This window comes from Petromyzon marinus, unplaced genomic scaffold (assembly GCF_048934315.1).
Source record: "Petromyzon marinus isolate PM22_M1 ecotype Great Lakes invasive population unplaced genomic scaffold, UKy_Petmar_22M1.pri1.0 PM_Scaffold_5, whole genome shotgun sequence".
NCBI lineage: Eukaryota > Metazoa > Chordata > Hyperoartia > Petromyzontiformes > Petromyzontidae > Petromyzon > Petromyzon marinus.
In genome coordinates, this window is record NW_027423501.1 from 3,718,864 (window position 1) to 3,730,000 (window position 11,137).

General features: G+C 49.1%; 1 long non-coding RNA gene across 1 annotated transcript; it reads right to left on the minus strand.

The window, feature by feature from the left end:
- Window positions 1-770: 770 nt before the first annotated feature.
- On the minus strand, window positions 771-6,746 carry LOC142923423 (uncharacterized). The gene is made up of 3 exons (XR_012940757.1): window positions 5,597-6,746; window positions 2,371-2,438; window positions 771-1,180 (listed from the first exon to the last, which is right to left on the minus strand). It is a non-coding gene; the product is annotated as an uncharacterized LOC142923423 (long non-coding RNA).
- Window positions 6,747-11,137: the final 4,391 nt, after the last annotated feature.

Below are 11,137 nucleotides of genomic sequence, written 5' to 3' on the forward strand. Positions count from 1 at the left end.
CTAAAATCCGCCAATCAAATGCTAATTTCTTTGTCAGAACACCTTGTTTGCTCACACACAGTTTAAAGGTCCGCTGTCTGAGCGTGGTTGTGTTTCGCTAAATTCTCCTGTTTGATGAGTACTAGGTGCCTCGATGAATGTATATGCTCTGACTTTAACATAGCTATTTCTGTGACCAGTTACAAGCTAATCACTCAGCTATTTCAATGCTAAATTCTATGCTAATTCCTTTGTCAAGGGGTACCTCTGCGGATGTGTATACTTTAACTTAGCTATTTCAATGAGCCATTTCAATGCTAAATTATATGCTAATTCCTTTGTCAAGGCGCTTTGTGTTTTTCTTCTCACACAGCTTAAAGGTCGTGATCTAAGCATGGCTTCTCTTACTCCAGCGCTGTCCTCCAGACAGTGTCGTCCCTTTACCTGATGAAGGCCGCTTGTGTTGTGGCCGAAACGTCGTGATTTTTTGTTAAATTATTTTCACCTACGTGACTTTACCCAATAGAACCAAAGAGTATGGATCCTAGCAGTCACGAAAGCTTTAAATCTAAAATTAAGTCTTGCTTTGCAGTTACTAGCTACTTAAAGATACATCACGAAATGGACAAATGATTAAAATATTTATGCTCATTATTCATACATTTATATCTTAGAACCGTATTGGGTCGGGCAAAGTGCTCAGTTGAGACAAAATTCAACGAGTAGGGTAACAGTAGCAGCAACATAAGGTTGAGAACAACTGCCATAGACAATGACGACGATGACAATGATTAATTTTAGAATATTATTTAATGATTAAGATGTAACCCAGACAACACCTTCCCTCAGAACCCACAAATGGACGGAATTGGTGGAATGGTTTCACTTTGGAAACCCGGCCCACTGCCCCCCCCCCACCACCCCACCAACATTTCGTCACCACTCCGGACTGTTGCACGCACTCAAGGAACTCCGTGACTTCGCCGGTGGAATCAATGACAGCACACGGCTGTGACGACGACGAGCAGCGCACCCAGGGAGAGCCCAGACATGGCGAGGGCCGCGCGCCCGGCAGAGTTGCCTGGCTTGGTTGTGGTCTTAGTTGTTGGCTTGGTTGTGGAATTAGCTGGTGGCTTGGTTGAGGTCTTAGCTGGTTGCTTGGTTGTGGTCTTAGCTGGTGGCTTGGTTGTGGCTACATAACCTGCAGCACACACAAGGGAATGAGATTTTTTGTAAATATTGTCATCGCTCCTCTCACACAAAACAGAGAAAGTTTTTGCATGTTAAGCCTTATCCACGACTTGCAAGGCCTGGTATTGTGGCTATGCATGCCTGCGATCCAGCGCTGTGGAGTCAACGAGAGTTGGTGGACCACGTATGTATGTTGAACTTCTTTCGCACCGTACATAGCCAACCATGCTTATCGGAGGTTCAGGTTTCACACACAAACATTGTAAAACTCCCTCCACATGGATGTCGAAGAGGTGCCCCCATATCCTTGGCTCACCAGGAGAAGGTGGCACAGCAAGGTGCGGACTGTAGTATTACCTATCTGGCCTATCTGTATGAGACAGAGTGTTGTCCCCTGGATACACATGTTGGGGTTTCTCTGGGCCCTCGCACACGCGTGAGCACGAGGTTTTGTCGCTGACGTACGTGCGGAAGGAGGTTTGTTGTCTTCCATGGCGCCGGTGGATCATTGTGACTGGGCGCTGCCGGCATGGAGCAGGTCTCTGTGTGATTTCCAAAGGTCACGAGGGCCACCCAAAGGCGATTGCCATGCGATCGTTAATATAATGGAGTTAATTCGGTGTTTGCGCCATACTTCACAAGGCTCGTGTGAAGGGAGGCGCTGCCTGTCACGGTAGTTTATGAGTTGGGGAAGCGGTATTTGGCAGTTAGCGTGATGCGCTGCGAACCTGGCGACCCGCGTTTGTTTCCTGCTCATGCCCATCAACACCGGTGACGATTATGTGAACTGTTCCTGAGCCTCCCCTAGGTCCACTCAGCCTCAAATGAGTACCTGGAGTTGTGTGAAAACATTGCGGCTAGGGAAACAAAAGCGACCGGGCGTGGTTCTGGCCACCCACTCCCTTGTGTGCCACGGTACCGGCCTTCAGAGTTGTTGCTACTCGCTAACAACACTTGCCCCACCAGCCGAAGGCTATATGGGGGATGTTTGTATTTCAGGAGCGGGACATGTTGCAGATAATTTTCTGTCCACATTGAGATGCTTGACCAATACCAGTCACATTGGAAGAAAACGGAGCACTCAGAGGAAACCCATGCAGATGAGGGGGGAAGTTACTGACCAACACACGGAAAGGCACCCGAGTGGGAAATCAATCCCAGCCACTTCTCGGTGGACCACCACTGCAATCGTGAACTCACCTAAGGCATTGACCTTTACCGACTGCACGTTCATTTGCCATTCGGGTTCCGTCTTGACCACGGTCGCTCTGTGGGGTGGACACACAGGTCAAGCGTGCAACAACTTGAGGCCTCGCCTCCACAGAGTCGCCAGTGTGAGCTTACACGTGATGAATCTTACGTACAATTGTGCACTGCTGCTATGTGTTGCTGTGATTGCTACAGAGAGTCAGATTTTTTTTTATTATAAGTGACGGTGATGATCAGAGATACAGTGAGGGAAAAGTATTTGTACTCCTGCTGATTTTGTGCGTTTGCCCACTGACAAAGAAATGATCATTCTATAATTTAAATGGTAGGTTAATTTGAACAGTGAGAGACAGAATAACAACAACAAAATCCAGAAAAACGCATGTCAAAATGTTATAAATTAATTTGCATTTTAATGAAGGAATTAAGTATTTGACCCTTCTGCAAAACATGACTTAGTACTTGGTGGCAAAACCCTTGCTGCCAATCACAGAGGTCAGACGTTTCTTGTAGTTGGCCACCAGGTTTGCTCACAACTCAGGATGGATTTTGTCCCACTCCTCTTTGTAGATCGTCTCCAAGTCATTAAGGTTTCGAGGCTGACGTTTGGCAACTCGAACCTTCAGCTCCCTCCACAGATTTTCTATGGGATTAAGGTTTGGAGAGTGGCTAGGCCACTCCAGGACCTTAATGTGCTTCTTCTTGAGCCACTCCTTTGTTGCCTTGGCCGTGTGTTTTGGGTCATTGTCATGCTGGAATACCCATCCATGACCCATTTTCAATGCCCTGGCTGAGGGAAGGAGGTTCTCACCCAAGATTTGACGGTACATGGCCCCGTCCATCGTCCCTTTGATGCGGTGAAGTTGTCCTGTCCCCTTAGCAGAAAAACACCCCCAAAGCATAATGTTTCCACCTCCATGTATGACGGTGGGGATGGTGTTCTTGGGGTCATAGGCAGCATTCCTCCTCCTCCAAACACGGCGAGTTGAGTTGATGCCAAAGAGCTCCATTTTGGTTTCATTTGACCACAACACTTTCACCCAGTTGTCTTCTGAATCATTCAGATGTTAATTGGCAAACTTCAGACAGGCATGTATATGTGCTTTCTTGAGCAGGGGGACCTTGCGGGTGCTGCAGGATTTCAGTCCTTCACGGCGTAGTGTGTTACCAATTGTTTTCTTGGTGACTATGGTCCCAGCTGCCTTGAGATCATTGACAAGATCCTCCCTTGTAGTTCTGGGCTGATTCCTCACCGTCCTCATGATCATTGCAACTCCACGAGGTGAGATCTTGCATGGAGTCCCAGGCCGAGGGAGATTGACAGTTCTTTTGTGTTTCTTCCATTTGCAAATAATCGCACCAACTGTTGTCACCTTCTTACCAAGCTGCTTGGCAATGGTCTTGTAGCCCATTCCAGCCTTGTGTAGGTCTGCAATCTTGTCCCTGACATCCTTGGAGAGCTCTTTGGTCTTGACCATGGTGGAGAGTTTGGAATCTGATTGATTGATTGCTTCTGTGGACAGGTGTCTTTTATACAGGTAACAAGCTGAGATTAGGAGCACTTCCTTTAAGAGTGTGCTCCTAATTTCAGCTCGTTACCTTTATAAAAGACACCTGGGAGCCAGAAATCTTTCTGATTGAAAGGGTGTCAAATACTTATTTCCCTCATTAAAATGCAAATCAATTTATAACATCTTTGACATTCATTTTTCTGGATTTTTTTGTTGTTATTCTGTCTCACACTGTTCAAGTAAACCTACCATTAAAATTATAGACTGCTCATTTCTTTGTCAGTGGGCAAACGTACAAAATCAGCAGGGGATCAAATACTTATTTCCCTCACTGTAGGGACCCCAAGCCTCACGTGCACAGCAGGCCATGCCCAGCTATGTGTCGACTATTCAGAGTATGGGGCGGACTCTGCTGAGGGACTGAGCTGAGGTGTTGTGTGACGTGGAGGGTGATAGGGGGCGTGTCTGGTCATGGTGGCTGGCACGCAAACGCCCCTCGGAAGAACGCTCTGAAATAACCTCTGGTGCTCATCTGTCGTGGAGTCTCCCACTTCTCAGAACACAACGCAGAGTGTCTTCTCGTCATCGTCTCAGAACTCTCTTATCTTTGTTGCCTATTTAGCCGACCTGTCCCCCAAGTAACGAGGACCGGCTACACCTCCATGGAGTCGCCGATGTGGAATCATAAACAAAAGTCGTCGCGTAGAACCAATCCCCAATGTTCTTGGGAAGAGAACGTCCATGGAAGGACAATGCAACCGCTTAGTGGCCAAAAAACGCCGATATTTAAAACCAAATAACCGGAGATTACTCGGTGGAGATGACGTAGAGCAGGATCTTACCCCCTAGATGCGAAACTTTGACAGGACCCTCCTGAGAAAAGGGTCTTGAGATTTGGCGAGACTCTCCCAGGTAGACAAGCGGAGTAACATTAAAGGAAAGGAGTTGCATTCCAAGGTAAGCCTTTCAATGTGAACTCTGTCACCTCAACACAGCGCATAACGCTTCAGGGAATTGCTCCGTTACAATGCACCACACCGAACCCCTTCTACCCGCTCCTTTTGTCCTCTTCTCTGTCCTTTCTGGAACCTTAAAGGCCTCTCCACCAATCTCCCTTTGTCTTCCCTACCGGTCTCCGCGTTGTAACAGGCACGTTCCGCATTATAATTGGGCACGTTCCGCGTTATAACATCACATAACGGCAACATAAACGTTCCCTAACGGAAGAACCGTGTTATAGCGAAAACGCGTTGTAGTGTGAACACCGTCACGAATTAAGCGAGGACTCACCGTATCCCTTCATAGGGTTCTCTAGGCATTCCTTACACCAATCATATTTTTATTTACCTGGTATAAGACCCATTGAGCTATATGGATATTTTGCAGAAGCGATCTGGCCACAAATGATAGCTCATCGAAGTGGCTGATGTGGAAATTAATAGCAGCCAAATACTCTAAATATGTGGCCATTCTAAATGTGGAGGGAAAAACTGGAGGACCCGGAGAAAAATCCACCTGACCACATTGAGAGAGACATGCACACTCCAAATATATAGGCGTCGGGGTCGGGATCGAACCCACAGCTTCCTGTATACCAGGCGAAGGTAGTTAACATCTCGTAGCCACTGTGGCGTGTAATTAGTACTAATATCCATAATAATCCAGTGGGCTGTGTGCGTAAGAGTGCCCTGTGACGGTGAACTCACACAAACACTACGGAGCTGGGAGGGTTTGTAGTCGGCGGGATCCAAAACAAGCTCAGGTTCGTCTTGGAGGTGCTGGTGGAGTGCGTCACCGCGGCCTTTGGCACGGAATTGCACTGCGAGACACAGAAACAAAACGACAATGGACATTGTTATTGAAGCTGGAATGAACCCAATGAGCCTATGGAGCCCTTTGTTGGCTGTTGTACAGCCCAGGCCGGGTTGGCAATGATGGAAACGTGCACAGGATGACCACGTGCCCCAGCCGTGTTTATCCCCCGTCCCTTACCTCGCCTTGAGTTAAAGGGGCTTTGCGTGCTTAGAATGGGCCAATGTCCAGCCTGAAACATCCCGAACCCGCGCATTAACCACCCACCACATTCTATTCATTTCGTTACGAATTGCCATGTTTTGATACTTGACAAACCTCACTAATTGGCTGTGTCGGGTGGTGGCAGATTAAACGACATCCGCCAAGAGTGAGGATCAAGAACCAAAAGGAGTGATGGCAGGACCCAAAGAGTGACTAACGTAGGCGGTGATGAGAAGGAAACTGGCACTGTGGGCACACAACATGTAGGATGGAAATTAAAAGTGTTGTTCAGAAATATGAAAGGAACAAGAACGAGAGAAAGACCTCAGACAATGGCTTGACGACGACATAAGAGATTGGTGCTAGCAAGATGTGGCTACTACTTGAGCAAGTTGCGCAAGACAGAGGAAAGTGGAAACAAATGACGAGATGTGCAGTGGACACCTCCGGGCTATCTGCCCATGGATCGTGATTATGAGGATGATCTTCTTTGGTTCTTTCGGTAAAGTCGCTCCAGCGCTGTCCTCCAGACAGTCTCGTACCTTCACCTGATGAAGGCTGCTTGTGTTGTGGCCGAAACGTCGTGAGAATATTATTGTGTTATTTTATTTTATCAATTTATTATTTTATTCTCATTCTACGTGACTTTACCGAAAGAACCAAAGAAGATGAATCCTTGCAGTCACGAAAGCTTTAAATCGAAATTCATGAGGATGATGTCAACCATGGGATGAGTCACCGGTACGAAGCTGTTGTCTGCAGGTGGAGTGTCCCATGTTCTTACGATGGTCGTGGTGTCGGGTATTCGCGCTTGCAGGAAGTAGCCCTTGAAGGTGCCCACGATGGTGACTGCGGACAGACAAAAGGAGGCGACAATTTGTGAGACGCTCGCAGCCCCACCACCTTAGCTCGGCTGTCGCGCTTTTCACCCCTTTCGTGACACGAGCTGTGGCTGGGATGACTCCATAGTAAAAGTGGACAAACGGGTTCGTATTAAATTCCCCGTGCTTTTAAGCTCAGCGCTCTCTGGAATTGGAGACGCACGGGGCTCTAGAGGACAATTCGGTTTCGCCACTGGAGACTCCACGCAGACATTTTTCTCAGTCAGCGTCCAGGCCCAATCGTAACTCCGCCATTTCTTTGTTCATAACACTGGCAGGTAACTGTTATAATTCAGTAGGCTCACATGACATTGACTTCTCCAAGACAGAGGTTCTTTGCAAGCCATCTTGCTACCATGGGAGATTCGTTCATGAGGCTATCCACATATACAAACACAGAGACAATTTAAACCGAGAAGATGGATTCTGGCTTAGCAATCATTGGAAGGATTTGATCAACCATTTCGGGTCTTAATTGATTGTTCACGCTTACGGTGGCTTTCAGACTGCATTCATTATTTTCGTCTCTCCCCCCTCGTCTTTTCCGAACATAGATGGTCGTCCATCTGAACAAACTGTCAAATCGCTCTCCGTGGTGCTAACGTTAAAAAAACCCACTTTTTCATATTTTCTTGCTGTTGTATTCACACCTGATGATGATTGCTTGTGTTGCAGTCGAAACGTCGTGAGAATTTTATTGTTTTATATTTTTATTATTTTATTGTTTCCCTTCTACATGACTTTACCGAAAGAACCATGAATACTATAAAACACCATTTTTGTTCCTGGGTACTACAGTGAGGGAAAAAAGTATTTGATCCCCTGCTGATTTTGTACATTTGCCCACTGACTCGGCACCTGGCTCACACAGGTGACTCAGCACCTGGCTCACACAGGTGACTCAGCACCTGGCTCCCACAGGTGACTCAGCACCTGGCTCCCACAGGTGACTCAGCACCTGGCTCCCACAGGTGACTCAGCACCTGGCTCACACAGGTGACTCAGCACCTGGCTCCCACAGGTGACTCAGCACCTGGCTCCCACAGGTGACTCAGCACCTGGCTCCCACAGGTGACTCAGCACCTGGCTCACACAGGTGACTCAGCACCTGGCTCCCACAGGTGACTCAGCACCTGGCTCACACAGGTGACCCAGCACGTAGCTCACACAGGTGACCCAGCACGTAGCTCACACAGATGCCTCAGCACGTGGCTCACACAGGTGACTCAGCACCTGGCTCACACAGGTGACTCAGCACCTGGCTCACCCAGGTGACTCAGTGCCAATATACATCAAGTCGTGGCCACATCTGTCTGTTAAATCTTCCGCTTTCCAGTTCTTTTCATTTTTCCGAAAAACACACTTTAAATTTTCCTGTTGTCCATCCTACTACAGATGTGTGTCCACATAGTTCCAGTTTCCTTCTCATCGCTGCCTGCATCATCACCATCATCAGGTTGCCTTCTATGGCGCAACTTTATTCTTCTACGTTGGTAACTCTTTGGGTCAGCTTCGATGCAGCAGCGGTGTCCTTCTACAACAATACATTTGGAGTGGCAATATTTTTTTTTTAATCTCATTCGGTCTTTTTCGATGTCCAAGTCTCGCAGGCATACCACGCAGTGGCGGCCACAGCTTTCTGACGCCCATCTCTCGCGATGTCGTCGCTAAGCCGCGTTCTCTCCCATCATTATTGATTTCGCACATCCTCGTCGTTATGGTATTCTCTCTTTCTCCAGTTCAATACACTTGCGGGGTTCACGTTACCGGTTCTCGAAAACAACTCGCACGCCTCACCGCCGGCAGACCTGAACTGAAAAGAAAAACGATCTCCCCCCACCCCGAATTAATTTTGAACCACTTGACTCAGCTGAAGGCAAGCCTCGAGGCAAGATTCTCGTGACGTTTGCAGAAGTGAGGTTCTGGTAAATTTTTGAGCAAAATCCCCCTTTTTGCCGCAGCTGTGAGAGCCACTCCGGCTAAACTTGTGCGTGCGTGCGTGCGTTAGAACTTCTTTCGCACCATACGTAGCCAACCGTGCCAATCGGAGGTGCGCAAATGTGGGCGGAACCGGCCGAGTGAACACGACGAACTTTTTTGTCACTTCAAAAGCTGACTTTGATTATGCGAGCAGATACATTCTAGAAAGGTGCTACATGACTCCGTTGTGCTTCAAAGTGCCCCGAGAAAACGTATCGCGCATTTGGCATTCCACGTGCTCGCTCTGAAGGGACTGTCCCTCTTCGATAGCCCATGTGGGAACGTGAAGCCAGCTTTTCAGCAATGATGTAGTCGGTAAAGAACAAGCACGCCCCCCTCTTGTAACGCGTTATAACGCCCCCCCCCCCCACCCTCCTTGTTGCAAGGAGTTTGCTGAGCAGTTGACGACGAACGACTTCCTTGAGCTGCGTGGCACGAGCGGTACGGGAATGCGGAGGATGGCGGTGGTAACGTGGTGGTAACGTGGTGGTAAGGTGGTGGTAACGTGGTGGTCACGTGGTGGTAACGTGGTGGTAACGTGGTGGTAACGTGGTGGTCACGTGGTGGTAACGTGGTGGTAACGTGGTGGTCACGTGGTGGTAAGGTGGTGGTAACGTGGTGGTAACGTGGTGGTAAGGTGGTGGTAACGTGGTGGTAACGCGGTGGTAACGCGGTGGTAACGTGGTGGTAACGTGGTGGTCACGTGGTGGTAACGCGGTGGTAACGTGGTGGTAACGTGGTGGTCACGTGGTGGTAACGTGGTGGTAACGTGGTGGTCACGTGGTGGTAACGTGGTGGTAATGCGGTGGTAACGCGGTGGTCACGTGGTGGTAACGCGGTGGTCACGTGGTGGTCACGTGGTGGTAACGTGGTGGTCACGCGGTGGTAACGTGGTGGTCACGTGGTGGTAATGTGGTGGTAACGCGGTGGTCACGTGGTGGTAACGTGGTGGTCACGTGGTGGTGGCAGTGCACCTCTCGGTTATCTGTCCTTCCATTTCCCTGCCGTGGTGGTCGAGGTCGTCCATCGTATCTCCTGCACTTCCAACGAGCACGGTTGGCTACGTACAGTGCAAAAGAAGTTCAACATTGAAGGCTCCCTTAGCGTTCAATGTCAATGGCTCCCATAGCGTTCAATGTCAATGGCTCCCATAGCGTTCAATGTCAATGGCTCCCATAGCGTTCAATGTCAATGGCTCCCATAGCGTTCAATGTCAATGGCTCCCATAGCGTTCAATGTCAATGGCTCCCATAGCGTTCAATGTCAATGGCTCCCATAGCGTTCAATGTCAAAGGCTCCCATAGCGTTCAATGTCAAAGGCTCCCATAGCGTTCAATGTCAAAGGCTCCCATAGCGTTCAATGTCAATGGCTCCCATAGCGTTCAATGTTAAATGGAATTTTTTTCACTTAACGCGGCACTTTTCAGGAGCGCATCTACCACCGTACTGCTGCTACGACAACGATGGGCGCGTTAAACGAGGACTCGCTCTACGGGGTTAGCTGTAGGTGGTCCCACAACATCACCCATTCCTGATTGGGTGGCCCACCACAAAATACCAGCTGAGAGCACAGCCAGCCATAGCGAGCAGCAGCAGCAGCAGCGCCTATGAAGGTCTGGGACTCCTACACGAAGGGGGTGAGGGGGGAGGTGGTGGTTGTGGCCAGCACCACGCCCGGACGCCTTTGTCTCCCCAGCGGCGATGTTTAGTACACACCGCTACACCAGGTAGTAATTTGAGAGCACACACACGAGGAGACAGACAAAGATCCCCCGTGTAGCCTCTAACAGACTGTTGGGGCAAGTGCTGTTAGTAGCGAGTAGCAGAAGCACCTGTGAAGGTAGACACAGACAAAGATCCCCCGTGTAGCCTCTAACAGACTGGAGGGGCAAGTGCTGTTAGTAGCGAGTAGCAGCAGCACCTGTGAAGGTAGACACAGACAAAGATCCCCCGTGTAGCCTCTAACAGACTGTTGGGGCAAGTGCTGTTAGTAGCGAGTAGCAGCACCTACGAAGGCCGGCACTGTGGCACACGAGGGGGCCTTTGTGACGTGCGTGAAGGTATGAGGATACGTGTGGGCGAGGTATGTGAGCAGGTATGTGTCTTCGTGCAGAGTGTATGGTATAGGAATTCGCTGATGTGAACGGGGAGAGGTGGCGCAGTGGTTAGCGAATCCAACTCGGGTCACTTCCTCCATGGTTCGAAGCGCAGTGCGCTAACCACTGCGCCACCGCTCCAACGCCATCCTCGGTTTACAGCACAAGTTGAATTATTTTAGAAGGCAAGAGGTGAATCTACGTGGCCGTTCTGTGGGTGTGACACTGAGCCACATGACCTATATAGACGCTGTCTTGACAAAGATCCCCCGTG